The 26,458-nt window shown below is 45.9% G+C and overlaps 1 protein-coding gene across 3 annotated transcripts in view; it reads left to right on the top strand.

Annotated features, from left to right (window-relative positions):
• The window catches only part of LOC106576889 (arginyl-tRNA--protein transferase 1), a 227,911-nt gene that overhangs the window by 182,030 nt on the left and 19,423 nt on the right, over positions 1-26,458 (top strand). The gene's annotated exons all lie outside the window — the stretch shown is intronic.

The raw sequence follows: 26,458 nt of genomic DNA, 5'->3' as shown, positions 1-26,458 counted from the left end.
CAGGATCAAGGGAAAGATGATCGGAGCAACGTACAGAGATCCTTGATGATAACCTGCACCGGAGCACTCAGGACCTCAGCCTGAGGTGAAGGTTCATCTTCCAACAGGACAATGACCCTAAGCACACAGCCAAGACAACGCAGGAGTGGCTTTGGGAATGTCTCTGAATGTCCTTGAGTGCCCCAGCCAGAGCCCGGACTTGAACCCGAACATATCTCTGGAGAGACCTGAAAATAGCTCTGCAGCAACGCTCCACATCCAACCTGACACAGCTTGAGAGGATCTGCAGCGAAGAATGGGAGCAAATCAAATTGTATGTGTCACATGCGCCAAATAAGACAGGTGTAGATCTTGGAGTGAAATGCTTCCAAGCCCTTAACCAACACTGCAGTTTGAAGAAACAGGTGTTAAAGTATTTACTAAAATAAACTGAAGGAGAAAAAAAATCAAGAAGAACTAATAGTAAAAATCCAAATTGACTAGGGTGGCTGAAGTCTGGCAATTTTTTGGCCTTCCTCTGTCTCCACCTGGTAAAGAGGTCCTGGATGGCAGGAAGCTTAGCCCCAGTGATGTGCTGGACCGTACGCACTGCCCTCTGTAGTGCCTTGCGGTCAGAGGCCGAGCAATTGCGGTACCAGGCGGTGATACGACCAGTCAGGATGCTTTCTGATGCAGCTGTAGAACTTTTTGAGGATCTGAGGACCCATGCCAAATCTTTACTGTCTCCTGAGGGGGAATAGGCGTCGTCATCACGACTGTCTTGGTGTGTTTGGACCATGATAATTTGTTGATGTGGACACTAAGGAACTTGAAGCTCTCAACCTGCTCCACTACAGCCCCGTCGATGAGAATGGGGGGTTGCTTGGTCCTCCTTTTTATATAGTCCACAATCATCTCTTTTGTCTTGATCACGTTGAGGGATAGGTTGTTATCCTGGCACCACACTGCCAGGTCTCTGACTTCCTCCCTATAGGCTGTCTCATCGTTGTTGGTGATCAGGCCTACCACTGTTGTGTCGTCTGCAAACTTAATGATGGTGTTGGAGTCGCGCTTGGCCATGCAGTCATGGGTGAACAGGGAGTACAGGAGGGGATTGAGCACGTACCCCTGAGGTCCCCCGTGTTGAGGATCAGTGTGGCAGATGTTGTTACCTACCCTTACCACCTGGGAGGCGGTCCGTCAGGAAGTTCAGGATCCAGTTGCAGAGTGAAGTGTTTAGTCCCAGGGTCTTTAGCTTAGTGATGAGCTTTGAGGGTGCTATGGTGTTGGACGCTGAGCTGTAGTCAATGAATAGCATTCTCACGTAGGTGTTCCTTTTGTCCAGGTGGGAAAGGGCAGTGTGGAGTGCAATAGAGACTGCATCATCTGTGGATCTGTTAGGTCGGTATGAAAATTGGAGGGGGTCTCATGTTTCTGGGATCGTGGTTGTGTTGTGAGCCATTGCCAGCCTTTCAAAGCACTTCATGGCTACTGACGTGTCAGTAGCACTCACCCCAAATACAGGTGAGCCAGGCTTGTAGCGTCATATCCAAGAAGACTTGAGACTGTAATCTCTTCCGAAGGTGCTTCAACAATGTACTGAGTAAAGGGTCTGAATACTTATGTGAATGTGATTTCAGGTTTTTATCTTTAGTACATTTGCAAAAATGTCTAAAAACATGTTTTTGCTTTGTCATTATGGGGTATTGTGTATAGATTGATGAGGGGGGGAAATTATTTTATCCATTTTAGAATAAGGCTGTAATGTAACGAAATGTGGAAAAAGTCAAGATGTCTGAATTCTTTCCGAATGCACTGTATAATCTCAGCATCCTGCCTACACAGCCCATGAGGAGACAGACAGGAGCAAGAGCTTCTGCATTTTCTCTAGTCTCCACTGATGAGAAAAAGGACAGATTAGGCAATAAAAAGTTAGAGAACAAGGCAGTGAGGAAAAGGTGTGTGGTCAAGTGGTGAGATCAGAGCTGAGATGACTGAACACTTCTCTGGCACAGAGCGAGAGAGAGCGAGGGCACGTCTTTAGCCTCCCCTGGATTACCCAAGACTCCCTCCCCCCAACCTATCTTGCTACTTCCACTCCATTAGAGCGGTTCCCAAGGCTGTGGGCCACATGGCCAGTCTGTGGGGCTGGCAGAGGATGAACCCTAACCGACCATGGCCAGGCTCGGGCAGGATGTCACATCCAGACTAGCCAAGCAAACAGCCTCTGTGGGACGCTCAGTCCCAGTTCCAAGCCCAGCTTTGCACAATTGAGTTGGCTGACACTCAACAGCCAGCTCCCTGGACCAGCTCCAGGCTATAGCTTCTTAGCAGGGCTATTGCAAAGGTCCGTTAGAGGGACTCCGGTCTGGTGTGAGGGTGTGGAAGCTACGGCACATAGAGAGGCCTTTTGGACAGGCTGAGGTGTGACTTGGCATGGACTGTCTCTCAGACTGGGGACAGGACCTTCTGGCTGCCACCTCACGACTCACGCTGTATCCTTTCACCTTCCACCACCCGCAGAATGAGGTGAGAACACACTCCAGACAGAGATGAGTATTGTAGATATTGGTGTTTGGTGGATGAGGTGAATTTCCCTTTTACTATGTAAAGCACTTTGAGTTCTGTAAAAGCACTATATGAATTCAATCGGTTATTATTATAAGCCTAGATGTTGAAGAGCCTTCTTTCCTCTCACCATCTCTCTTACCAAGAGCAGCACTTTAAGCAATAACCAGAGATGGTAAAGAATTCCATAGACACACTTCATTCCAGATAGCCTTGTCCCAGATCTGTCCATTTATGCTGTATAGCCAAACACCTACTCTAATACTAAGTCTGTGGAAAGGTACCTCTAGTGGTAATGGAGGGGAATTGCACCATGTCTGTTTTCAAAAATATTTGGGTTCAACAAGTTGCCTCAGTACTCTCAGAAAGGTGGAGCCTGAACCACACTGACTGACTGCTCATAGAAGTCTGGCATCGCTAATACTCTTACCACAGATCTCAATGTGGTAATAATAAAGATTCACAAGCTTTGATTTGTGCAAACATGTTTTATTTCTTTAGTTGTAAAACAAACAAGTCTTTCTCCCGGTTTCTCCGCTCTTTCTCCCTCTCTCTCGCTTACTCGCACAACCAACCTACGTACAATTTCATTTACTACTGTTGTTTTTAGAATTTTGTACAGACAGGAGAGCTAGAAATACAGGTCCGTGTTTCTGTAACTTTCCATTTCTTTTGAAGAGGTGTGGAAGTTATTTTTAAAGATTGACTAAGCAAGCAGACATTTGAAGGTGGTGATGATAATAAAGTTAAAGTACATAAATGAGGCAGTTGGTTACTTGGCTTGAGTTAATTTCCACAAGACCTGGGCTTGTAGGACCTGACAGAGCGCGCTTGTTTTCGAGGCCCATTAATTCAGCAAACTAACACACAAATGTATGCACGCGCGCATAGACGGGGAAAGACAAACACACACACACACACCGGTTCCCAGTGGGGAGGGAGGTAGTGAGAGTTGCTTAAAGTGGCACTTACTTTTGTTGTTATTGTTCCCTCTGAAATAATGTCTCGAACTGAGCCCAGGAAACCATTAAAGTTCCACAGAAAGGAAGAAAGAGCGAGTGAGCGAAATGAGTGAAATAGGAAGGGACAGATGGAGCGCAAAGCAGAGGGTGACAAAACGGTTGCCAATGACAAAAGAAGGGAAGACGATAAAAAGAAGTAAGGAATATTTGTTGCTTGGGCTCGTAGTTGACCGCCTTTTTAAGGACTTTTTAGTAGCAGCTGTAGTTACCTACCTCCCCTCAGTCTCATTCAGCTCCGTTCTTAGTCTTGAAATACAAAAGCACACAGTCCGAGAGCAAGCCATCATCCATCACTAGTCAATAACAATCAATCTTCCACGTTGCCTTGGTGTGTGTGTGCATGTTAAGTAGGCATTTAAGTAGAAAGCTGAACACTGTTGAATTAAATATAGAAAGTTGTTATATCTCGGACGTGCAGAAATTGAGAACATAAAATGATCAGACATTTAACCAAACATGGGTTATAATACAGGACATATGGAGAAAGTACATGATACAGTATGTCTTTGTGAGTAAGTAGAGTAGAATCTAAACTCAGCAACAAAAAAAAGGAATGTTCCTTGCTTGTTCAATGAACCATAAACAATTAATGAACATGCACCTGTGGAACGGTCGTTAAGACACTAACAGCTTACAGACGGTAGGCAATTAAGGTCACAGTTATGAAAACTTAGGACACTAAAGAGGTCTTTCTACTGACTCTGAAAAACACCAAAAGAAAGATGCCCAGGGTCCCTGCTCATCTGCGTGAACGTGCCTTAGGCATGCTGCAAGGAGGCATGAGGACTGCAGATGTGGCCAGGGCAATAAATTGCAATGTCCGTACTGTGAGACGCCTAAGACAGCACTACAGGGAGACAGGACGGACAGCTGATCGTCCTCGCAGTGGCAGACCGCGTGTAACAACACCTGCACAGGATCGGTAAATCCGAAAATCTCACCTGCGGGACAGGTACAGGATGGCAACAACAATTGCCCGAGTTACACCAGGAACGCACAATCCCTCCATCAGTGCTCAGACTGTCTGCAATAGGCTGAGAGAGGCTGGACTGATGGCTTGTAGGCCTGTTGTAAGGCAGGTCCTCACCAGACATCACCGGCAACAAGCCTATGTGCACAAACCCACCGTCTCAGGACCAGACAGGAGTGGCAAAAAGTGCTCTTCACTGACGAGTCGCGGTTGTGTCTCACCAAGAGTGATGGTTGGATTCGCGTTTATCGTCGAAGGAATGACCGTTACACCAAGGCCTGTACTCTGGAGCGGGATCGATTTGGAGGTGGAGGGTCCGTCATGGTCTGGGGCGGTGTGTCACAGCATCATCGGACTGAGCTTGTTGTCATTGCAGGTAATCTCAACGCTGTGCGTTACAGGGAAGACATCCTCCTCCCTCGTGGTACCCTTCCTGCAGGCTCATCCTGACATGACCCTTCAGCATGACAATGCCACCAGCCGTACTGCTCGTTCTGTGCGTGATTTACAGCAAGACAGGAATGTCAGTGTTCTGCCATGGCCAGCGAAGAGCCCGAATCTCAATCCCATTGAGCACGTCTGGGACCTGTTGGATCGGAGGGTGAGGGCTAGGGCCATTCCCCCCCAGAAATGTCAGGGAAATTGCAGGTGCCTTGGTGGAAGAGTGGGGTAACATCTCACAGCAAGAACAGGCAAATCTGGTGCTGTCCATGAGGAGGAGATGCACTGCAGTACTTAATGCAGCTGGTGGCCACACCAGATACTGACTGTTACTTTTGATTTTGACCCCTCCTTTGTTCAGGGACACATTATTCAATTTCTGCTAGTCACATGTCTGTGGAACTTGTTCAGTTTGTGTCTCAGTTGCTGAATCTTATGTTCATACAAATATTTGCATGTTAAGTTTGCTGAAAGTAAACGCAGTTGACAGTGAGAGGACGTTTCTTTTTTGCTGAGTTTATAAAACCGATGCATTCCTGTGTGATGGAGAGCCCTGCTCTAATCCCTCTATGACTACCTCTTAGGTTTCGGTAATATAGGTCATTCTGTTCACTCTGAGATTCTTAAGAGGTCAACAGAACAGAGGGTGAGAGCAGCAATACCCTCTCTCCGAGGAGACTAGCGAGCACACATACAATGCAGCCATAGTATATAACTCACCGCTCTTTTACTCCACTACCCCTCCGCACCATCCGTGTGCTAGACCCATCCACCTCATCAGTACAGGCTGGAGGGGGGGGTGCCGGGAGGTGCCGGGAGGTGGGTGACAGTTGTTTTCATAAGGCTGACAGGGTCTATAATGCAGTGATTAAGGTACAGGAGGCGCCTGGACATGGCAAAGCCTCTCATTGTGCTTTCACTCACCATTAGATAGTTCAGAGTGTTCCATTATGAATTGAAACAATCCAGGATTTTTTTTCTCCATGCAATTTATTAATTTGCTGTACATGAAAATGTTTTGTTACATTTTCGATGGAAATCAATTGAAGTATTTCATTGTCTTTGTTTGCGGGACTTTCATTTTTACTGTCCCTTAAACAATTGTATCTCCCATCTCTAGAAGGAGCAGTCCAGTTGTCTTTTTTCAGTCCTTCCCTATCCTCTACTGTGTGTGTGTTCCCCCCTTCCATCTCTCTGTGTAAAACTCAAGGTATGCAGTGGCAGGTAGAAACATGCTCAGCTTAGCAGTACAACTCACGACTCAGCTTGTCCTAGTCTTTCATTGTTTTTCACTCTCTCTAGCTATGTGTGTGTACATGTGACTTCACACTGGGTCACTTAGATGTGCATTTCTCTGCTCAGATTAAGTGACCGTGTGTGAGTTTGAGGTATTCGTAGGCAGTCAAAGGCTTTTGGGGGGGGGGGGTTTGAGCATTGGATATGGTCCAAATGGCTTGTAGCCTGTATTGCTAAGTTTATTGCTGGTGATGTAATTCAAAGCATTAACTAGCCCTACTATATGGCCCATCTACATTACCATCCATGTTGTATTCTAGCGCTCAGGAACTCGTTTGATCTCAGACCAGCTCTATAGCATCTATTTACCATAAACAGAAGTATACCTGATCCCAGACCTGCTGTTTAAAGTGGATGTGTCCCCACGTATCCAAAGTGACCTACAGTCATGCGTGCATACAGTTTGCATGTATAGGTGGCCTCGGGGATCAAACCCACTATCCTGGTGTTACAAGAGCCTTGCTCTATCAACTGAGCTCAATGCTAGCTCTATGCTATTTACCATAAACAACTGTAGATATTATGTAGCAGCACTATGTGCTTATGTCTCATCAGCTCAACAGGTCTGGGCACAGCAACGTGTCCTTTCTTTTTCTCCCTCCTTTCTTTCTTTGTACTATGACCAACTGTGCAAAGAAAGCAGCCACCATGCAGGTTTGGATTAAAGGATTGATGGAGGGGGTGGGGAAAGAAGCTATTCAATTAATTTGATTATTTTAAGGAGAGATAAACTAGGGCCCTATAAAATCTGTGATATGGATGCAATCACGGAATCCAGATATTAAAACGGATTTCAATTCAACAATATAAAACATTTTATTGAGCTTAGTAGGGAATTGCTGGGCTATATTATTATTTTGTGTGTTGATGACAGGGTTTCTTATTGAGAGGGCTATCTGTTCATTCTCAAATCTTTTATTCTCTCCCCAATGCTCTGCCTTAGTTGACTCATTTCTGTACTGGCTAGACTGATTGTTCTGTTATGTGGGTGGAATACTGTTCTGCTGGCCCAGTGGCATACCCCCTAACTCCTCTCCTCTCTTTCAGACGCCCCTGTCAGAGAACCTTTGGCCATCAAAACGAGATCAAACCAGCCCAGACCCATTTTCACCCTCTCTGTGAAGTTTATAAGCTAAACGCTCCCCCCTTCACCCCTTTCCCTTCCCTCTCTCCCCTAAATTGGAGCCTTTCTTTCTGGCAGTTAATTGTTGTTTGATTTAAGCTCAGCGAGAGAACACCAACAGTGTGCCTCACAGTAGAAACATTTGTATAACGTTTTCTGTCATTTCTTTCTCGCTATTATGCCTCACAATCATCCTGTTTTCATTTTTTTATTAGTTTGCCCTGCTTGCGTTTTTAACAAATCATTAACAGCCATGGTGTGGTGCCGCAGTCTGGGGCTAATTCATTCTCCCAGCCGCTGACAGGGTCGACGGGTCAGGTGTTAGGGTTCACGTGGTCAGGGTCAGACGATAGGCTCATTGAGTCTTGCTGGGCGTGGATGAGGGGGGGTGGAGGGAGGCGGGAATAGATAGATTGAGACAGAAAGGGGGTGTGGGTTGCGGGGGTGAAAGGGAGTGTTCAAGTTTTATTAGTTGTAAACTCAGCAAAAAAAGAAACGTCATCTCACTGTCATGCGTTTATTTTCAGCAAACTTAACGTGTAAATATTTCTATGAACATAAGATTGAACAACTAAGACATGAACTGAACAAGTTCCGCAGACATGCGACTAACAGAAATTGAATAATGTGTCCCTGAACAAAGGGTCAAAATCAAAAGTAACAGTCAGTATCTGGTGTGGCCACCAGCTGCATTAAGTACTGCAGTGCATCTCCTCCAAGCTCAGTCCGATGATGCTGTGACAGGCTTCGGTGTAACGCTCATTCCTTCGACGATAAACACGATTCCAACCATCACTCCTGGTGAGACACAACCGCGACTCGTCAGTGAAGAGGGCTTTTTGCCAGTCCTGTCTGGTCCTTGAACGGTGGGTTTGTGCCCATAGGCAACGTTGTTGCCGGTGATATCTGGTGAGGACCTACCTTACAACAGGCCTAGAAGCCCTCAGTCCAGCCTCTCTCAGCCTGTAGCGGACAGTCTGAGCACTGGAGGGATTGTGTGTTCCTGGTGTAACTTGGGCAGTTGTTGTTGCCATCATATACAGTGGGGGAAAAAAGTATTTGATCCCCTGCTGATTTTGTACGTTTGCCCACTGACAAAGAAAGGATCAGTCTATAGTTTTAATGGTAGGTTTATTTGAACAGTGAGAGACAGAATAACAACAAAAACGCATGTCAGAAATGTTAGAAATTGATTTCCATTTTAATGAGGGAAATAAGTATTTGACCCCCTCTCAATCAGAAAGATTTCTGGCTCCCATGTGTCTTTTATACAGGTAACGAGCTGAGATTAGGAGCGCACTCTTAAAGGGAGTGCTCCAAACCGCAGCTTGTTACCTGTAAAAAAGAAACCTGTCCACAGAAGAAATCAATTAGATTCCAAACTCTCCACCATGGCCAAGACCAAAGAGCTCTACAAGGATGTCAGGGACAAGATTGTAGACCTACACAAGGCTGGAATGGGCTACAAGACCATCGCCAAGCAGCTTGGTGAGAAGGTGACAACATTTGGTGCAATTATTCGCAAATGGAAGAAACACAAAAGAACTCCATGCAAGATCTCACCTCGTGGAGTTGCAATGATCATGAGAACGGTGAGGAATCAGCCCAGAACTACACGGGAGGATCTTGTCAATGATCTCAAGGCAGCTGAGACCATAGTCACCAAGAAAACAATTGGTAACACACTATGCCGTAAAGGACTGAAATCCTGCAGCGCCCGCAAGGTCCCCCTGCTCAAGAATACATATACATGCCCGTCTGAAGTTTGCCAATGAACATCTGAATGATTCAGAGGACAACTGGTGAAAGTGTTGTGGTCAGATGAGACCAAAATGGAGCTCTTTGACATCAACTCAACTCGCCGTGTTTGGAGGAGGAGGAATGCTGTCTATGACCCCAAGAACACCATCTCCACCGTCAAACATGGAGGTGGAAACATTATGCTTTAGGGGTGTTTTTCTGCTAAGGGGACAGGAAACTTCACCGCATCAAAGGGACGATGGACAGGGCCATGTGCCGTCAAATCTTGGGTGAGAACCTCCTTCCCTCAGCCAGGGCATTGAAAATGGGTCGTGGATGGGTATTCCAGCATGACAATGACCAAAAACACACGGCCAAGTCGACAAAGGAGTGGCTCAAGAAGAAGCACATTAAGGTCCTGGAGTGGCCTAGCCAGTCTCCAGACCTTAATCCCATAGAATATCTGTGGAGGGAGCTGAAGGTTCGAGTTGCCAAACGTCAGCCTCGAAACCTTAATGACTTGGAGAAGATCTGCAAAGAGGAGTGGGACAAAATCCCTCCTGAGATGTGTGCAAACCTGGTGGCCAACTACAAGAAACGTCTGACCTCTGTGATTGCCAACAAGGGTTTTGCCACCAAGTACTAAGTCATGTTTTGCAGAGTTTTTCTGGATTTTTTTGTTGTTATTCTGTCTCTCACTGTTCAAATAAACCTACCATTAAAATGATAGACTGATCATTTCTTTGTAAGTGGGCAAACATACAAAATCAGCAGGGGATCAAATACTTTTTCCCCCCACTGTACCTGTCCTGCAGATGTGATGTTCGGATGTACCGGTCCTGTGCAGGTGTTACACGTGGTCTGCCACTGCGAGGACAATCAGCTGTCCGTCCTGTCTTCCTGTAGCGCTGTCTTAGGCTTCTCATAGTACGGACATTGCAATTTATTGCCCTGGCCACATCTGCAGTCCTCATGCCTCCTTGCAGCATGCCTAAGGCACGTTCATATTAATTGTTTACGGTTCATTGAACAAGCATGGGAAACAGTGTTTAAACCCTTTACAATGAAGATCTGTGAAGTTATTTGGATTTTACGAATTGTCTTTGAAGGACAGGGTCCTGAAGAAGGGCCGTTCCTTTTTTTTAGAGTATGTATGGGATACGCATGGTATACAGTGCTTTCGGGCTTTTTTCAACAAAAAAATTACGTTACAGCCTTATTCTAAATTGGATTTGATAAATAAAATCCTCTGCAATCTACACACAACACCCCATTCTGACAAATCAAAACAGGTTTTTAGAAATGTTTGCAAATGTGTAAATTAAAACAGATACTTTATTTGCATAGGTATTCAAACCCTTTGCTTCCGAGTGATGCAGCGGTTTAAGGCACTGCATCTCAGTGCTAGAGACATCACTACAGACCCTGGTTCGATTCCAGGCTGTATCACAGCCGACCGTGATTGGGAGTCCCATAGGGCGGTGCAAAATTTACCCAGCGTCATCCTGGCTAGGGTTTGGCCCAGGTAGGCAGTCATTGTAAATAAGAATTTGTTCTTGACTGAAACAACATCTCCACTTCGCTGATCCTCAACACTGGGGCCCCACAAGGGTTCGTACTCAGCCCCCTCCTGTACTCCCTGTTCACCAATGACTGTGTGGCCATGCACGCCTCCATCTCAATCATCAAGTTTTCAGACGACACAACAGTAGTGGGCTTGATTACCAACAACGACGAGACAGCCTACAGAGAGGTGGTGAGGGCCCTCGGAGTGTGGTGTCAGGAAAACAACCTCTCACTCAACGTCAACAAAACAAAGGAGATGATCGTGGACTTCAGGAAACAGCAGAGGGATCACCCCCCTATCCACATCGACGGGACAGCAGTGGAGATGATGGAAAGCTTCAAGTTCCTCGGCGTACACATCAGACAAACTGAAATGGTCCACCCACACAGACAGTGTGGTGAAGAAAGTGCAACACCGCCTCTTCAACCTCAGGAGACGGAAATTTGGTTTGTCACCTAAAATCCTTACAAACCTTTACAGATGCACAATTGAGAGCATCTTGTCGGACTGTATCACCGCCTGGTATGGCACTGCACTGCCCAGAACCGCAAAGCTCTCCAGTGGGTGGTGCGGTCTGCGCAACGCATCACTGGGGCAAAAGTACCTGCCCTCCAGGACACCTACAGCACCCAATGTCACAGGAAGGCCAAAAAGATCATCAAGGTCAACCACCCAAGCCACTGCCTGTTCACCCCGCTACCATCCAGAAAGCGAGGTCAATATATGTTCATCAAATCTGGGACCGAAAGACTGAAAAATAACATATCTCATGGCCATCAGACTTTTGGAATATGTCCGTAAACACACCAGCCGGCTGGTCTGCGCGTGCTCTGAGGATGCGGCTGGGGATGCCGTCTGGGCCGGCAGCCTTGCGAGGGTTAACATGTTTAAATGTTTTACTCAAGTTGGCTGCAGTGAAGGAGAGCCCGCAGGTTTTGGTAGCGGGCCATGTCGTGGCACTGTATTGTCCTCAAAGTGAGCAAATAAGTTGTTTAGTTTGTCTGGGAGCAAGACATCGTGGTTTGCGACGGGGCTTGTTTTCCTTTTGTAGTCCGTGATTGACTGTAGACCCTGCCACATACCTCTCGTGTCTGAGCCGTTGAATTGCGACTCTACTTTGCCTCTATACTGACGCATAGCTTGTTTGATTGCCTTACGGAGGGAATAGCTACACTGTTTGTATTCGGTCATGTTTCCAGTCACCTTGTCCTGATTTAAAAGCAGTGGTTCACGCTTTGTTTTGCGCGAATGCTGCCATCAATCCACGGTTTCTGGTTGGGGAATGTTTTAATCGACGCTGGGGTTACAGCATCACCGATGCACTTGCTAATAAACTCGCTCACCAAATCAGCGTATTCATCAATGTTATTGTCTGACGCTATGCGGAACATATCCCAGTCCATGTGATCGAAGCAATCTTGAAGCGTGGAATGCCTAATTAAATAAAATATAAAACAATTGGCATGTGACTAATAAAATTTGGTTTGATTTGAGATTGAACTATTGAACTCTTTGGCCTGAATGCCAAGTGTCACTTCTGGAGGAAACCTGGCACCATCCCTACGGTGAAGCATGGTGGCAGCATCATGCTTTGGGGATGTTTTTCAGAGATGAGGAAGGCCTTACACTAAACGTTGAAACATTACTGCGAGAACTTGCTTCCATTCAGACACAAGCATTACTGAGGTTGGGCGATTAACTTCTTACACCTAGGGGTTTTGCTAGAACCCCTTTCCGCCAGCGGAACCCCTAGCCAACAGCCAATGGGATCGCATGGCGCGAAATACAAAAACAACTAAAATACCACAATTCAGTTTTCTCAAAAATACGACTATTTTACACCATTTGAAAGATAAACCTCTCCTGAATCCAACCACGTTGTCCGATTTCAAAAAGGCTTTACAGCGAAAGCAAAACATTAGATTATGTTAGGATACAACCACAGCAAAAAAACAAAAACACAGCCATTTTCAAAGCAAGGTTAGCCATCCAAAAGCACAAAACCAGCTAACATTATGCACTAACCTTTGACGATCTTCATCAGATGACACTCCTAGGACATTATGTTAGACAATACATGCATTTTTTGTTCCATCAAGTTCATAATTATATCCAAAAAAACCATTTTACATTGGCGCGTGACGTTCAGAAAATGTATTCACCCCAAAATTTCCGGTGAATTTACAAAAATACTCATCATAAACGTTGACAAAATACACAACAATTATTTTAAGAATTATAGATACAGTACTCTTTTATGCACCCGCTGTGTCAGATTTCAAAATAACTTTACGTAGAACGCACATTGTGCAATATTCTGAGTACTGAGCACCATGCTATTCAGTTAGCCGTCCAGCCACGGCATCCCCAAAATGCTGAAATATGTTAAAAATATTTTCTTACCTTTGCTGATCTTCGGCTGAATGCACTCGGAAGGTCTCCCACTTCCACAAGAAATGTTTATTTGTTCGATAAAGTCCATAATTTATGTAGAAATAAATCAGTTTTGATGGCGCGTCCAGATCCCCATTCCAAAATGCATCTTTCCACTGTCGACGAAAAGTTATAAAGTTCCGTCAGCGTTTGTAGTAACATGTCAAACCATGTTCACAATCCATCTTTAGGGTGTTATAATCGTAGAATTGCGATAATATTCCAACCGGACAATAGCAGATTCATTACAAAAGAAAAAGAAAAAATGGCTAATCCTTCGTGAGTGCGCACGAGGTAAGGCAATGACCCCAGTTCGACCACATACTGTTCCGGGTGTTATTCAATCAAATTGTATTCTAGAAGCCTCAAACGAGGTTCTAATGACTGTTGACATCTAGTGGAAGCCTTAGGAAGTGCAATATGACATCACAGACACTGTGTAGTTTAGATAGAACTTCATTTGAAATGACTACAGCCATCTGAAGTCAAACTTCCTGTTCGGATTTTTCTCAGGTTTTTGCCTGCCATATGTGTTCTGTTATACTCACAGACATCATTCAAACAGTTTTAGAAACTTCAGAGTGTTTTCTATCCAAATCTACTAATAATATGCATATTCTAGTTCCTGGGCCTGAGTAGTAGGCCGTTTAATTTGGGTACGTTTTTCACCCGGCCGTGAAAATACTGCCCTCTATAGTGAAGAGGTTAAGCCTGGCCTGCAGTCGGCGTTCCAATTCATCCCAAAGGTGTTCGATGGGGTTGAGGTCAGAGCTCTGTGCAGGCCAGTCAAGTTCTTCCACACTGATCTCAATAAACCATGTCAGTTTGGAGCTCACTTTGTGCACGGGGGCATTGTCATGCTGAAACAGGAAAGAGCCTTGCCCAAACTGTTTCCATAAATTTGGAAGCACAGAATCGTCTAGAATGTCTTTGTGTATGCTGTAGCGTTAAGATTCCCCTTCACTGGAACTAAGGGGCCTAGCCCAAACCATGAAAACTGCCCCAGACCATTATTACTCATCCACCAAACTTTACAGTTGTCACTATACATTCGGGCTGGTAGTGTTCTCCTGGCATCCGCCTAACCCAGATTTGTCTGTCGGACTCCCAGATAGTGACGCGGGATTCATCACTCCAGAGAACACGTTACCACTGCTCCAGAGTCCAATGGCTTTACACCACTCCAGCAAATGCTTGGCATTGCACATGGTGATCTTAGGCTTGTGTGCGGCTGCTTGGCCAAGGAAACCCATTTCATGAAGCTCCTGACGACTAGTTATTGTGCTGATGTTGTCAGAGGCAGTTTGGAACTCGGTAGTGAGTGTTCCAACCAAGGACAGATCATTTTTACGCTCTATGCGCTTCAGCACTCGGTGGTCCCTTTCTGTGAGCTTGTGTGGCTTACCACTTTGTGGCTGAGCTGTTGTTGCTCCTAGACGTTTCCGCTTCACAATAACACCACTTACAGTTGACCGGGGCAGCTCTAGCAGGGCAGAAATTTGACGAACTGACTTGTTGGAAAGGTGGTATCCTATGATGGTGCCACGTTGAAAGTCACTAAGCTCTTCATTAACCCCTGTGCGGCCGCCAGCGAAAAATCATATCGCCATTAGCATAACAAAATGTAATAAAAAAAAAAAATCTATTTTTTCAAATTATATCGTTTTATAGATACACCTCTCCTGAATCGAACCACGTTGTCCGATTTCAAAAAGGCTTTACAGCAAAAGCAAAACATTAGATTATGTTAGAGGAGTATATCGTAAAAGTAGCCACATAGCCATTTTCCGACCAACCACATACATCACAAATAACCAAAAAACAGCTAAATGGACATCATGTTACACAATACATGCATTCTTTTGTTCGATAAAGTTCATATTCATATATAAAAACAGCATTTTACATCGGTGCGTAACGTTGACTAACTATTTTCCCTCAAATGCATCCGATGAAACAGAGCTACAATTTACTAAATTACTATTCGAAAACATTTTTAAAATGTAATATTGTCATTCTAAGATTTATAGATGAATATCTCTTGAAAGCACCTGTAATGCCAGATTTAAAATTAACTTTACTGGGTAATCATACTTTGCGATGAAAGGGGATGCGATACTCTGAAAAATAGGCTAACGTTACAGGTCAGCGCCATCTTGGAACAATCGCATATCACATCTAGTCTTGTATACTATTGTCAATAATCCCTTACCTTTGGTTGTCTTCATCAGAAAGCACTTCCAGGAATCCCAGGTCCACAAGAAATGTATTTTCGTTCGAAAAAATTACTCCTTTATGTTCCAAGAGCTTGTTCTTGTTAGCGCGTCTGAAAGCTGATCCAAATGCTCCGTCGGCCGCGGGATAGCCATTTCGAGAAAATGCATTTTTTTCCCATTTAGGTTCGTTCAAAAATGTCAAACGTTGTATAACATAAATCTTCAGGGCGTTTTACAACAAGAGAGCCAATAAGATTGAAGGAGGACGATTGCATTGTGTTTCAAAACGTTTCGAAAGGGGAGGGAAGCCAGGGCCGCCGGCGTCATAATGGTGATGGCCCTCCTCGTGACCAATTTCAACAGCGTCTCATTCATTCAGTTTTAACAGTAGGAGACTCAAACCACTTTGTAAAGACTGGGGACATCTAGTGGAAGCAATAGGAAGTGCTCAATGAACCATAGCTCACGGTGTGATTAATAGGCAACGTGATGAAGTTGAGTTCGCAATTCAGAATTCCACTTCCTGTTTCGATCTGTCTCGGGGTTTTGACTGCCATATGAGTTCTGTTATACTCACAGACACCATTCAAACAGTTTTAGAAACTTTAGGGTGTTTTCTATCCACAAGTATTAATTATATGCATATCCTAGCTTCTGAGTTTGAGTAGTAGGCCGTTTAAAATGGGCACTAATTTTTTTCAAAATGTGCTGAATTTTCCCCTATCCTAGGCGACCGTCAAGAGGTTAAGGCCATTCTACTGCCAGTTTTTGTCTACGGAGATTGTATGGCTGTGTGCTCGATTTTTATACACCTGTCAGTGTGGCTGAAGTAGCTGAATGCACTAATTTTAAGGGGTGTCCAGATACCTTTGTATGTATTGTGTGTGTTTTTGTGTGTGCTCTAAGGTGCGGAGAATCGGAGCAGGTGGTCAGTCCAGTCCAAGTGTGCAGCAGTCTGATGGCTTGTAGATACCAACCGGCTCAGAGACAGTTTCTATCAGACCTCATGCTCCGATACTGTCTGCCCGACTGTAAGGGATAGAACAGTTCATGGCTGGGGTGTATGGGGTCATTGATGATGCTGCTTGCTGCCTTCTGGCACCGTTTTGAGTAGATATCCTGGATTGGTGGGAGCACAGTCCCAGTGATGTACATGGCTATCTTCTCCCACCTGCTGGATGGCCTTGTGGTCATGGACGGAGAAATTCCCGTACCAGGCCGTGATGCAACCGGTCAGTACGCTCTCGATGGTGCAGCGGTAGTATTTGGATAGGATTCGAGTTGGCATGCCTAATTTCTTCAGCCGTCTTAGAAATGGTGGCGTTGTCGGTCCATGACATGTCCTTCGTGATGTGGATGCAGAGGAATGTAAAAGATCCTCACTCTACTGCAGTCCCTCTGATGTGGATCAGGGCATGTTTCCTTTTTTCTCTGCTTCCTGAAGTCAAAAATCAACTATTTTGTTTTGCTGACATTTGAAGGAGAATTTATTTTCATGACACCATAATGCCAATTAATTGACCTACTCCCTATAGGCTGATGCGTTGTTGTTAGTTATCAGGCCTACAACCGCTTGTCGTCAGAACTTGGAGTTGGGGTTGCGGAAAGCCATGCAGTCGTGGGTGAACAGGGAATACAGCAGAGGACTGATGACACACCCTTGGGGGGCCTCTGTGTTATGAGTCAGTGTGGGGGAGGGGTTGTTGCCTATCCTCACAGCCTGTGGTTTGCCTGTCAGGAAGTCCAGGATCGTTGCAGAGGGTGGTGTCCAGACCCAGGGCTCTGAGCTTTGTGTTGAGCTTGAAGGAAACAATAGTATTGAATGTTGAACTGTTGTCAATGAACAGCATTCTCACATAGGTGTTCCTATTGTCCAGATGGGTTACGGTCATGTGAATAGCGACGGAAATGGCGTCTTCCGTGGATCTGTTGGAACGTTAGACAAATTGGAGTGGGTCTAGTGTTCCTGGAATGAGTTTGGACGTGTTTGCGTTGCCATTAACTCAGACTGGTTTATTTTTCAAAACAGTGGCAGCACCACTTGGTCTGAATTTTCTGAGACATGCAAGGCTTTTTTAGGGAGAGAAGGAGGATTCCAGAAAACCGATCAGCACTACTGGCAGAAAGAGTTGGGGCCATAACATAAAGGCTAGTCATACTCACTCACGCAGAGCAGGCTGGGGGCTCAGGTGGCTTGGACTGGGGCAGTATATGTTTGTGTCTGTAATGTTTTCCTGCCCATAAAAGATCTTGGGCAATATAGAGAAGGCTGGGACTGTATGTCAGTGGCTGGGGTTGGTGCTGTATGTCTGTCTTTAATGGATAACATACAGCCATACTCCCACAGATGGGCTGGGGCTGATCCTGTATGTCTGTAGCTGTCTGTGCTGCCTCCCTGCCCATAAAGACCTGGAGAGTTGAGGAGATAAAAGGGCCCTGTGAGTCTTGATGCCTGTAAAGCTGCTTGCTGCCTTCGGTCTGTCGGGCTCTATCGAAATAAGATCCTGTAAAAATATTTTCTCGTCATTAACCTGTCGTCCACGGAGCACTGATGCAGAGCCGTGCAGGGGTGGAAGGGGTGGGGCAAACCCTGGGAGTGGGGGTGAGTGTTTCAATTTGTGTGTGTGTTTGTCCATGCGTACCATGTGAGAGACAAAACGACTTGGCGTTTAGTTTGTTGACATGCATCTTTCATCGGTACCGTACCCCTCTTTCCGCCTCCAACAGCCTTCACCATTCTCACCCTGAACACTGATGTATAGGTTGGTCTGTGTGTTAGTGTGACCCAGTCTGTTTACGTCTCATTCAGCAATTGATGGCAGGGACCCCCCAGTCCTGTCTGTCTGTGGATAATGTGAATGTGTGTGTTTTTAAGACTCTGAGACTCAGAATGGGGTTGGAGGTCATTGTGAACTGTGTGTCTTAGAATTGGGAGGGACAGATAGGGTGTTTATTTGTCTTTGGCTGTGAGTAACACACACACATCCAATTGGCTAGGTGAATGTGACCCTGGGTCAGAGCTGGCCTGGGTCATACTAAGCCCTCTGTGTCCAGTGTCAGTTCAGACACACCTGGGTTGTGTTAATTTGGGCATAATGTAGCAAAGCACTTTGTAATGGAGAACTGGTGTTTCTTATTGGATAAGTTCCAGTAGTCCCTCCTTGTCAAATCCAATTAAATTATATTTAGTTTTTATTGGTCCCATACTCATATTTAGCATGTGGGTGTTGCGAAATGTATTCCTAGCTCCGACAGGGCAGTAATATCTTAACAATACACACAAAGTAAAAGAATGGAATTAAGAAATATGGAAATATTAGGACAAACAATGTTGGAATCTGGAGTGTGTGTACAGTGTATTCAGACCCCTTGACTCAAGGATGATCAATGGAAACAGAATGGATGGACTACCATCTCTGCAGCACTCCACCAATCAGGCCTTTGTGGTAGAGCGACCAGACGAAAGCCACTCCTCAGTAAAAGGCACATGACGGCCCGCTTGGAGTTTGCCAAAAGACACGTAAAGACTCTCTGACCATGAGAAACAAGATTCTCTGGTCTGATGAAACCAAGATTGAACTCCTTGGCCTGAATGCCAAGCGTCACGTCTGGAGGAAACCTGGCACCATCCCTACGGTGAAGTGTGGTGGTGGCAGCATCATGCTGTGGGGATGTTTTTCAGTGGCTTGGACAGGGAGACTCGTCGGGATCGAGGGAAAGATGATCAGAGCAAAGTACAGAGAGATCCTTGATGATAACCTGCTCGGGACTTCAGACTGAGGTGAAGGTTCACCTTCCAGCAGGACAGCGACCCTAAGCACAAGTCTCAATGTACTTGAGTGGCCCAGCCAGACCCTGGACTTGAACCCGAACGGACATCTCTGGAGAGACATGAAAATATCTGTGCACTGATGCTCCCCATCCAACAGAGCTTGAGAGGATCTGCAGAGAAGAATGGGAGAAACTCCCGAAATACAGGTGTGCCAAGCTTGTAGCGTCTTACTCAATAAGTCTCAAGGCTGTAAACGCTGCCAAAGGTGCTTAAAGAAAGTACTGAGTAAAGGGTCTGAATACATATGTGAATGTGATATTATGTTTTTTTTGTTGCTTTGTCATAATGGGGTATTGTGTGTAGATTGATGTTGGAAAAATAACAATTTAATCAATTTTAGAAGAAAGCTGTAATGTAACAAAATGTGCTGAAAAAAGTAGGCACCCTTTGCCTTGATGACAGCATTGCACAACCTTGGCATTCTCTCAACCAGCTTCATGATGAATGTTTTTCCAACAGTCTTGAAGGAGTTTCCACATATATGATGAGCACTTGTTTTTGCTTTTTCTTTACTCTGTGGTCCAACTCATTCCAAACCATCTCAATTGGGTTGAGGTCGGGTGATTGTGGAGGCCAGGTCATCTGATGCAGCACTCCATCACTCTTCTTGGTCAAAAAGCCCTTACACAACCTGGAGGTGTGTTTTGGGTCATTGTCCTGTTGAAAAACAAATTTGGAATAGTATGTGTACAGCAATACTTAGTAGGACTGGCCTTGACTAGAATACAGTATATACATATGAAGTGAGGTAAACCGTATATTATTTAAATTTACCAGTGGTTAGTGGTGACTATTTAACAGTCCGATGGCCTTGAGATAAAAGCTATTTCTCAGTCTCTCGGTACCAGCTTTGATGCACCTGTACTGACCTCGCCTTCTGGTTTGTAGCAGGGTAAACAGGCCATAGCTTGTGGTGGCTGAGGTCCTTGATGATCTTCTTGGCCGTCCTGTAGATGTCCTGGAGGGCAGGCAGTGTGCCCCCAGTGACGCTTTGGGTAGACCGCACCACTGTGTGGAGAGCCCTACGCTTGCGGATGGTCCAGTTGCCATACCAGGCGGTGATACAGCCCGACAGGAAGCTCTCAATTGTGCATATGTATAAGTTTGTGAGGATCTTATGGGTCAATCAGAAATTCTTCAGCCTCCTGAAGTTTAAGTTTCTTCACATTGTCTGTGTGGGTGGACCAATTCAGATTGTCAGTGACGTGTATGCAGAGGAACTTGAAGCTTTTCATCTTCTCCACTGCGCCCCCGTCGATGTGGATGAGGCCGTGCTCCTTCTGCTGTCTCCTGAAATCCATAATCAGCGCCTTTGTTTTGTTGAGGAAGAGATTATTTTCCTGGCATCACTTCGCCAGGGCCCTCACCTCCTCCCTGTAGGTGGTCTTGTTGTTGTTGGTAATCAGGCCTACCGCTGTTGTGTTGCCTGAAAACTTGATGATTGAGTTGGAGACATGCATGGTCATATAGTCATTGGTGAATAGGGAGTACAGGAAGGGGCTGAGTACGCACCCTTGTGGGTCCCCTGTGTTGAGGATCAGAGAAGTGGAAATGTTGTTGCCTACCTTTACCACCAGGGGGCGGCCAGTCAGGAAGTCCAGGACCCAGTTGCCCAGGGCGGAGTTCAAACCCAGGTCCCGAGCTTAATGATGAGCTTGGAGGGTACTTTATTGTTGAAGGCTGAGCTGTATTCAATGAACAGCATTCTGAGATAGGTGTTCCTTTTGTCCAGATGGGATCGGGCAGTGTGCATTGCGATGTAGATTGCCTCATTCGTGGGTCTATTGGGGCGAAATGCTAATTGCAGTGGGTCTAGTGTGTCGGGTAAGGTGTAGGTGATATGATCCTTAACTAGCCTCTCAAAGCACTCCATGATGACAGAAGGGAGTGCTGCAGAGCGGTAGTCATTTAGTTCAGTTACCTTTGCTTTTTTGGGTACATGAAGCAACTGGGGACAACAGACTGGAATTGGGAGAGATTGAAAATCTCTGTAAACACTCCAGCCAGCTGGTCTGTGCATGCTCTCAGGACACAGCTAGGGATGGCATCTGGGCAGGGAGCCTTACAAGGGTTAACACGCTTAAATGTCTTACTCACGACGGCCACAGCGAATGAGAGCTCGTAGTCCACGTAGCGTGTGGTGGCCAGCGTTGGCGGCACTGTGTTTCCCTTAAGGCGATGAAGGTGTTTAGCTTGTCCAGGAGCAAGACGTTGGTGTCCCCGACATGGCTGGTTTTCCCTTTATAATCCGATTGTCTGGAATCCCTGCTACATGCGTCTCGTGTCTGAGCAGTTGATTTGTGACACCACTTTGTCTCTCTCCTGAGGTTTTGCCTTTTTGATTGCCTTACGGAGGGCGTAACTGGACTGTTTGTACTGAACCATATTCCCAGTAACCTTGCTGTGGTTAAATGTAGTTGTTCGCATTTTCAGTTTTGCGTGAATGCTGCCATCTATCCACAGTTTTTGATTTGGATAGGTTTTAATTGTCAAAGTGGGAACAACATCCCCTATACATTTCCTGATTAAGTCACTATGCCAGTATATATGTCAGAGTTATTCTCAATCTGGAACATTATTCTTGATCAAAACAATCTTGAAGATTCAGATTGGTCAGGCCAGCGTTGACCAGTCCTTACCACGGGTACTTCCTGTTTGCATTTCTGCCTATAGGAAGGGAGGAACAGGATTGAGGTGTGATTTGATTTGCCAAAGTGAGGGCTTTGTAGCTGTCCTGGAAGGTAGAGTAGCAATGGTCTAGAGTTTTTGAAGCACGAGTGGAGCAGGCGATGTTGATATATCTTCGGTAGCATTTTCCTCAGATTTGCTTTATTAAAGTCCCCAGCTATAATAAATGTGACCTCAGGATATGTGGTTTGTACAATGTCCAGTGTAGTCGTGGTATCGGCTTGAGGGGGAATATGCACGGCTGTGACGTTGACCGAATTCTCTCGGGAGGTAATGCGGTCAGCATTTGATTGTGAGGTATTCTAGGACGGATGAACAAAAGGACTTGACTTCCTGTACATTACCACAATCACATGAGTAGTTAATCATGAAACATACTCCTCCGCCTTTCTTTTTTACGGAGAGTGCTTTATTCCTGTCAGCGCAATATACTGAGAACCCAGCTGGCTGTATGGACTCTGACAATATATCCAGTGAGAGCCATGATTCCGCGAGGTAGAGTATTACTGTCCCTGATGTCAATCTGGAAGGAGATCCTCACCCTGAGCTTGTCTACTTTATTGTCAAGGGATTGCTCATTAGCGAGTAATATTCTCTGAAACAGTGGGTGGTATGCACGCCTCATGAGTCGAACTAAGATTCCCCTCCGAATAGCTCTTCTCGGCTGGCGGCGTCTTGCAGCAGTCTCTGGGATAAGTAGACTTGTATGAACAAAGGATCCAATTTAGGATAGTCATATTTCTGGTCGAAATGGTAGTGAGTTACCGCCGATCTAACATACAAAAGTTATTTCCTGCTGTATGTAATAATGCAAAGGACGTTATGAGCTAATAAGGTGAGAAATAAAACAATACTGCAAAGTTGCTTAGACCATGTCTATCGGCGGCATATTGCTTCAGTCTGTTGTCTTCCGTTTGTTGCCCTTTTGAACGCCACCCTGTACTACGGTGAGCCTCACTTTGTGTGCTCAAGAGCCGACATAGCTGGAGGCTGCCACGTTTGTGTGTTTATACGAATGTAGCCTAAGTCCGTGTGATAGTGTGTAATTGTAGTTTTCATTTGTTTACTTGCCCAAACTAATTTTGCTTAAGTTCCTTGACTGTCTATTTTTATATTTTTGCAATACACTCCAATATACTCATTAGCAAAGACCTATTCATAGCGCCAGAATGACATTAGTGATCCAGACAGTTTTGTAGTCATTGGTGGAGCCAGTCAGTCCAGCATTGTAAGGGAATAGATTACTAACAAACGTCTTTGCTCTTCGGAGCAATACTTAGCCCTAGCTGTGCAGCTAAAACATGCAGTACTATGACGGTAATTGAATAACGGTGTAACTGACGGTTATGGATGAAGACCGTTGTGAAAATAAAGTAACCGTCAATACCGTTTAAATAGGCCTACCTTCATTTTGGATTTTTTGGCGTCGTAACCAACTTCAGTGGGAAAATGCTCACCTTCGATGGCCACTGGCACGATGAAGTGTGCTCTTCACGGATGAATCCCGGTTTCAACTGTACCAGGTAGATGGCGTCATGTATGGCGTCATCTATGGCGTTGTGTATGGCGTCGTGTGGACGAGCTGTTTGCTGATGTCAACATTGTGAACAGAGTGCCCCATGGTGGGGTTATGGTGTGGGCAGGCATAAGGTACGAACAATGAAAACAATTTCATTTTATCGATGGCAATTTGACTGCATAGAGATACTGTGACGAAATCTTGAGGCCCATTTTCGCCGCCATCACCTTATGTTTCAGCATGATAATGCGCGGCTCCATGTCGCAAGGATCTGTACCCAATTCCTAGAAGCTGAAAATGTCCCAGTTCTTCCATGGCCTGCACACTCACCAGACATGTCACCCATTGAGCATGTTTGGGATGCTCTGGGTCGACGTGTACGACAGCGTGTTCCAGGTCCCGCCAATATCCAGCAACTTCACACAGCCATTGAAGAGTGGGACAACATTCCACAGGCCACAATCATCAGCCTGATCAACTCTATGCGAATGAGATGTCGCACTGCATGCGGCAAATGGTGGTCACACCAATGCGTCCCTAGCATATCTGCTGGCCAGGCAAACTCTGTAGAAGTAATTGTGAAACTGAGGTAAGGGAGAGCCTTAAAGCCAACCTAGGAAAGCTGGAGAGGAGAGAGAGGACACTGAGGATGGAGGGAAAGAGTGACAGTGAAAAGAGTGAGGGTTAGATAAGAGGGAGTGAGGAAAGAGAAGAGAAACACCTTGTGGTGGTGAGCTCAGGCCAACGCTCCAGTCCAATAAGGAAAGGGAACAGACTCACAGATAGTGGCCAGACTCCTCTCTCTCTCGCTCGCTCATAGCCACTGTTTGCCTGCCACTGCTTTTACTACCTCTCTTTTACTTTTTCCCTCTTCTCCCAGCTCTCTCACTCCAGACCACTAATACCTGTGTCCTCTCATATTTTGGTGTTCTTTTCCTCCTGCTCCCTTTTTCCTTTTTGTGTAAGTGCTGAGTTTTCTGACTGGGCTATGAGCCTCCTGTATCTTATTTTTGGTTATATAGGCCCTCTCTCTACGTCGTAACTTTTTTTCATCACACAAATCTTAAAAGGCACAAACATGTTATTCTGGGCTAAGGTTTAGACTGGGACCTAGAAATAGGCCTAAAATACTTTAGTATGGTCTGCTTTCCAAATGGCACCCTATTCCCTATATAGTCCAGTATATAGGAAACATATGGTGCCATTTGGGGCATAGACATGGACTTTTTATATTGCCCTGCATAAATTCCATGTCGTCCTGTGCCTGTTTCTTGTCATGGTATAGGAGAGTACAGAGAGAGGCCTGTCCTTACACGTTGGTTCACACTCTCTCTGATTAGGAAGTATTCTCGTGCTACAGAGTGTAACTGTGGCTTACTCACTCCATCTACACCTCACTCCATCCCATCCCTCTCTCCTCGTGTCCCTTCACTCATCCGTGCCCACGGCTGTTTTCAAGAGGTCCAATGTTGGGGTGAAGGTGTGTGTGTGCGCACGTGTGTGTGCATGTGAGAGAAACATGTGGAGGTGTGCTTTTGCTGAGCGATGATGAGGGAACCCATAGAGTAGTTGTGGTGAAGTGTAAGAATGTCTGTGACTGTTGACAGTCAGAATGTCAGTGGGTGTAGGGGACAGCAGGAGAATGCAGTGCTCTATTCATCTGTTGGCACCAGGATAAGTTAACTCACTAACACATCCCCTTCAGTTGAGAGAACGTGTGTGTGAGAGAACGTGTGTGTGTGTGTGAGAGAACGTGTGTGTGTGTGTGAGAGAGAACGTGTGTGTGTGTGAGAGAACGTGTGTGTGTGAGAGAACGTGTGTGTGTGAGAGAACGTGTGTGTGTGTGAGAGAACGTGTGTGTGTGTGTGAGAGAACGTGTGTGTGTGTGTGAGAGAACGTGTGTGTGTGTGAGAGAACGTGTGTGTGTGAGAGAACGTGTGTGTGTGAGAGAACGTGTGTGTGTGAGAGAGAGAGAGAACGTGTGTGTGTGAGAGAGAGAGAGAGAGAGAGAACGTGTGTGTGTGAGAGAGAGAGAGAGAGAGAGAACGTGTGTGTGTGAGAGAGAGAGAACGTGTGTGTGTGAGAGAGAGAGAACGTGTGTGAGAGAGAGAGAACGTGTGTGTGAGAGAGAGAGAACGTGTGTGTGTGAGAGAGAGAGAACGTGTGTGTGAGAGAGAGAACGTGTGTGTGAGAGAGAACGTGTGTGTGAGAGAGAGAACGTGTGTGCGTGAGAGAGAGAGAACGTGTGTGCGTGAGAGAGAGAGAACGTGTGTGCGTGAGAGAGAGAGAACGTGTGCGTGAGAGAGAGAGAACGTGTGCGTGAGAGAGAGAGAACGTGTGCGTGAGTGAGAACGTGTGCGTGAGTGAGAACGTGTGCGTGAGTGAGAACGTGTGCGTGAGTGAGAACGTGTGCGTGAGTGAGAACGTGTGCGTGAGTGAGAACGTGTGCGGGGGAGTGAGAACGTGTGCGGGGGAGTGAGAAAGTGTGCGCGCGGGAGAGAGAAAGTGTGCGCGCGGGAGAGAGAAAGTGTGCGCGCGGGAGAGAGAAAGTGTGCGCGCGGGAGAGAGAAAGTGTGCGCGCGGGAGAGAGAAAGTGTGCGCGCGGGAGAGAGAAAGTGTGCGCGCGGGAGAGAGAAAGTGTGCGCGCGAGAGAGAGAAAGTGTGCGCGTGCGAACGTGCGTGCGCGAGCCAACGTTTGGGTGCGTGCGAGCGACCGTGTGTGTGTGATAGAGAACGTGCGTGCGTTAGCTTTCGTGTGCACGTGTGTGCGCGTCCGTGTTTTGAGATGTGGCAGAAAGCCTCATGGAGGCGCCTGCTTTTTTTATTGCATAATCTCTTGTTTGTGTGTTTATCAGTATATGTGTGTGTTTGGTTTGTGCGTGTGTTTGTATAATGTGACTGTGTGTGAGACAGTGCAGCATGCCTGTTGGAGGCGCCTTCTTGTTTACAGTGTAATCTGTGTGTTTGTTTGGAGCCATGTGATCAATTCAAGGCCTTTGATAAAAGGCCAAAGGGCCAAGGTTCTGCTGCACTTTCCTCTTTCCCCCTGTTCCCCATTTCTTTC

Source organism: Salmo salar, chromosome ssa18, assembly GCF_905237065.1.
Source record: "Salmo salar chromosome ssa18, Ssal_v3.1, whole genome shotgun sequence".
In the NCBI taxonomy this organism is placed as follows: Eukaryota; Metazoa; Chordata; class Actinopteri; order Salmoniformes; family Salmonidae; genus Salmo; species Salmo salar.
Note: the sequence above shows the minus strand (reverse complement) of the source record. Positions and strands in the feature narration are given on the sequence as shown.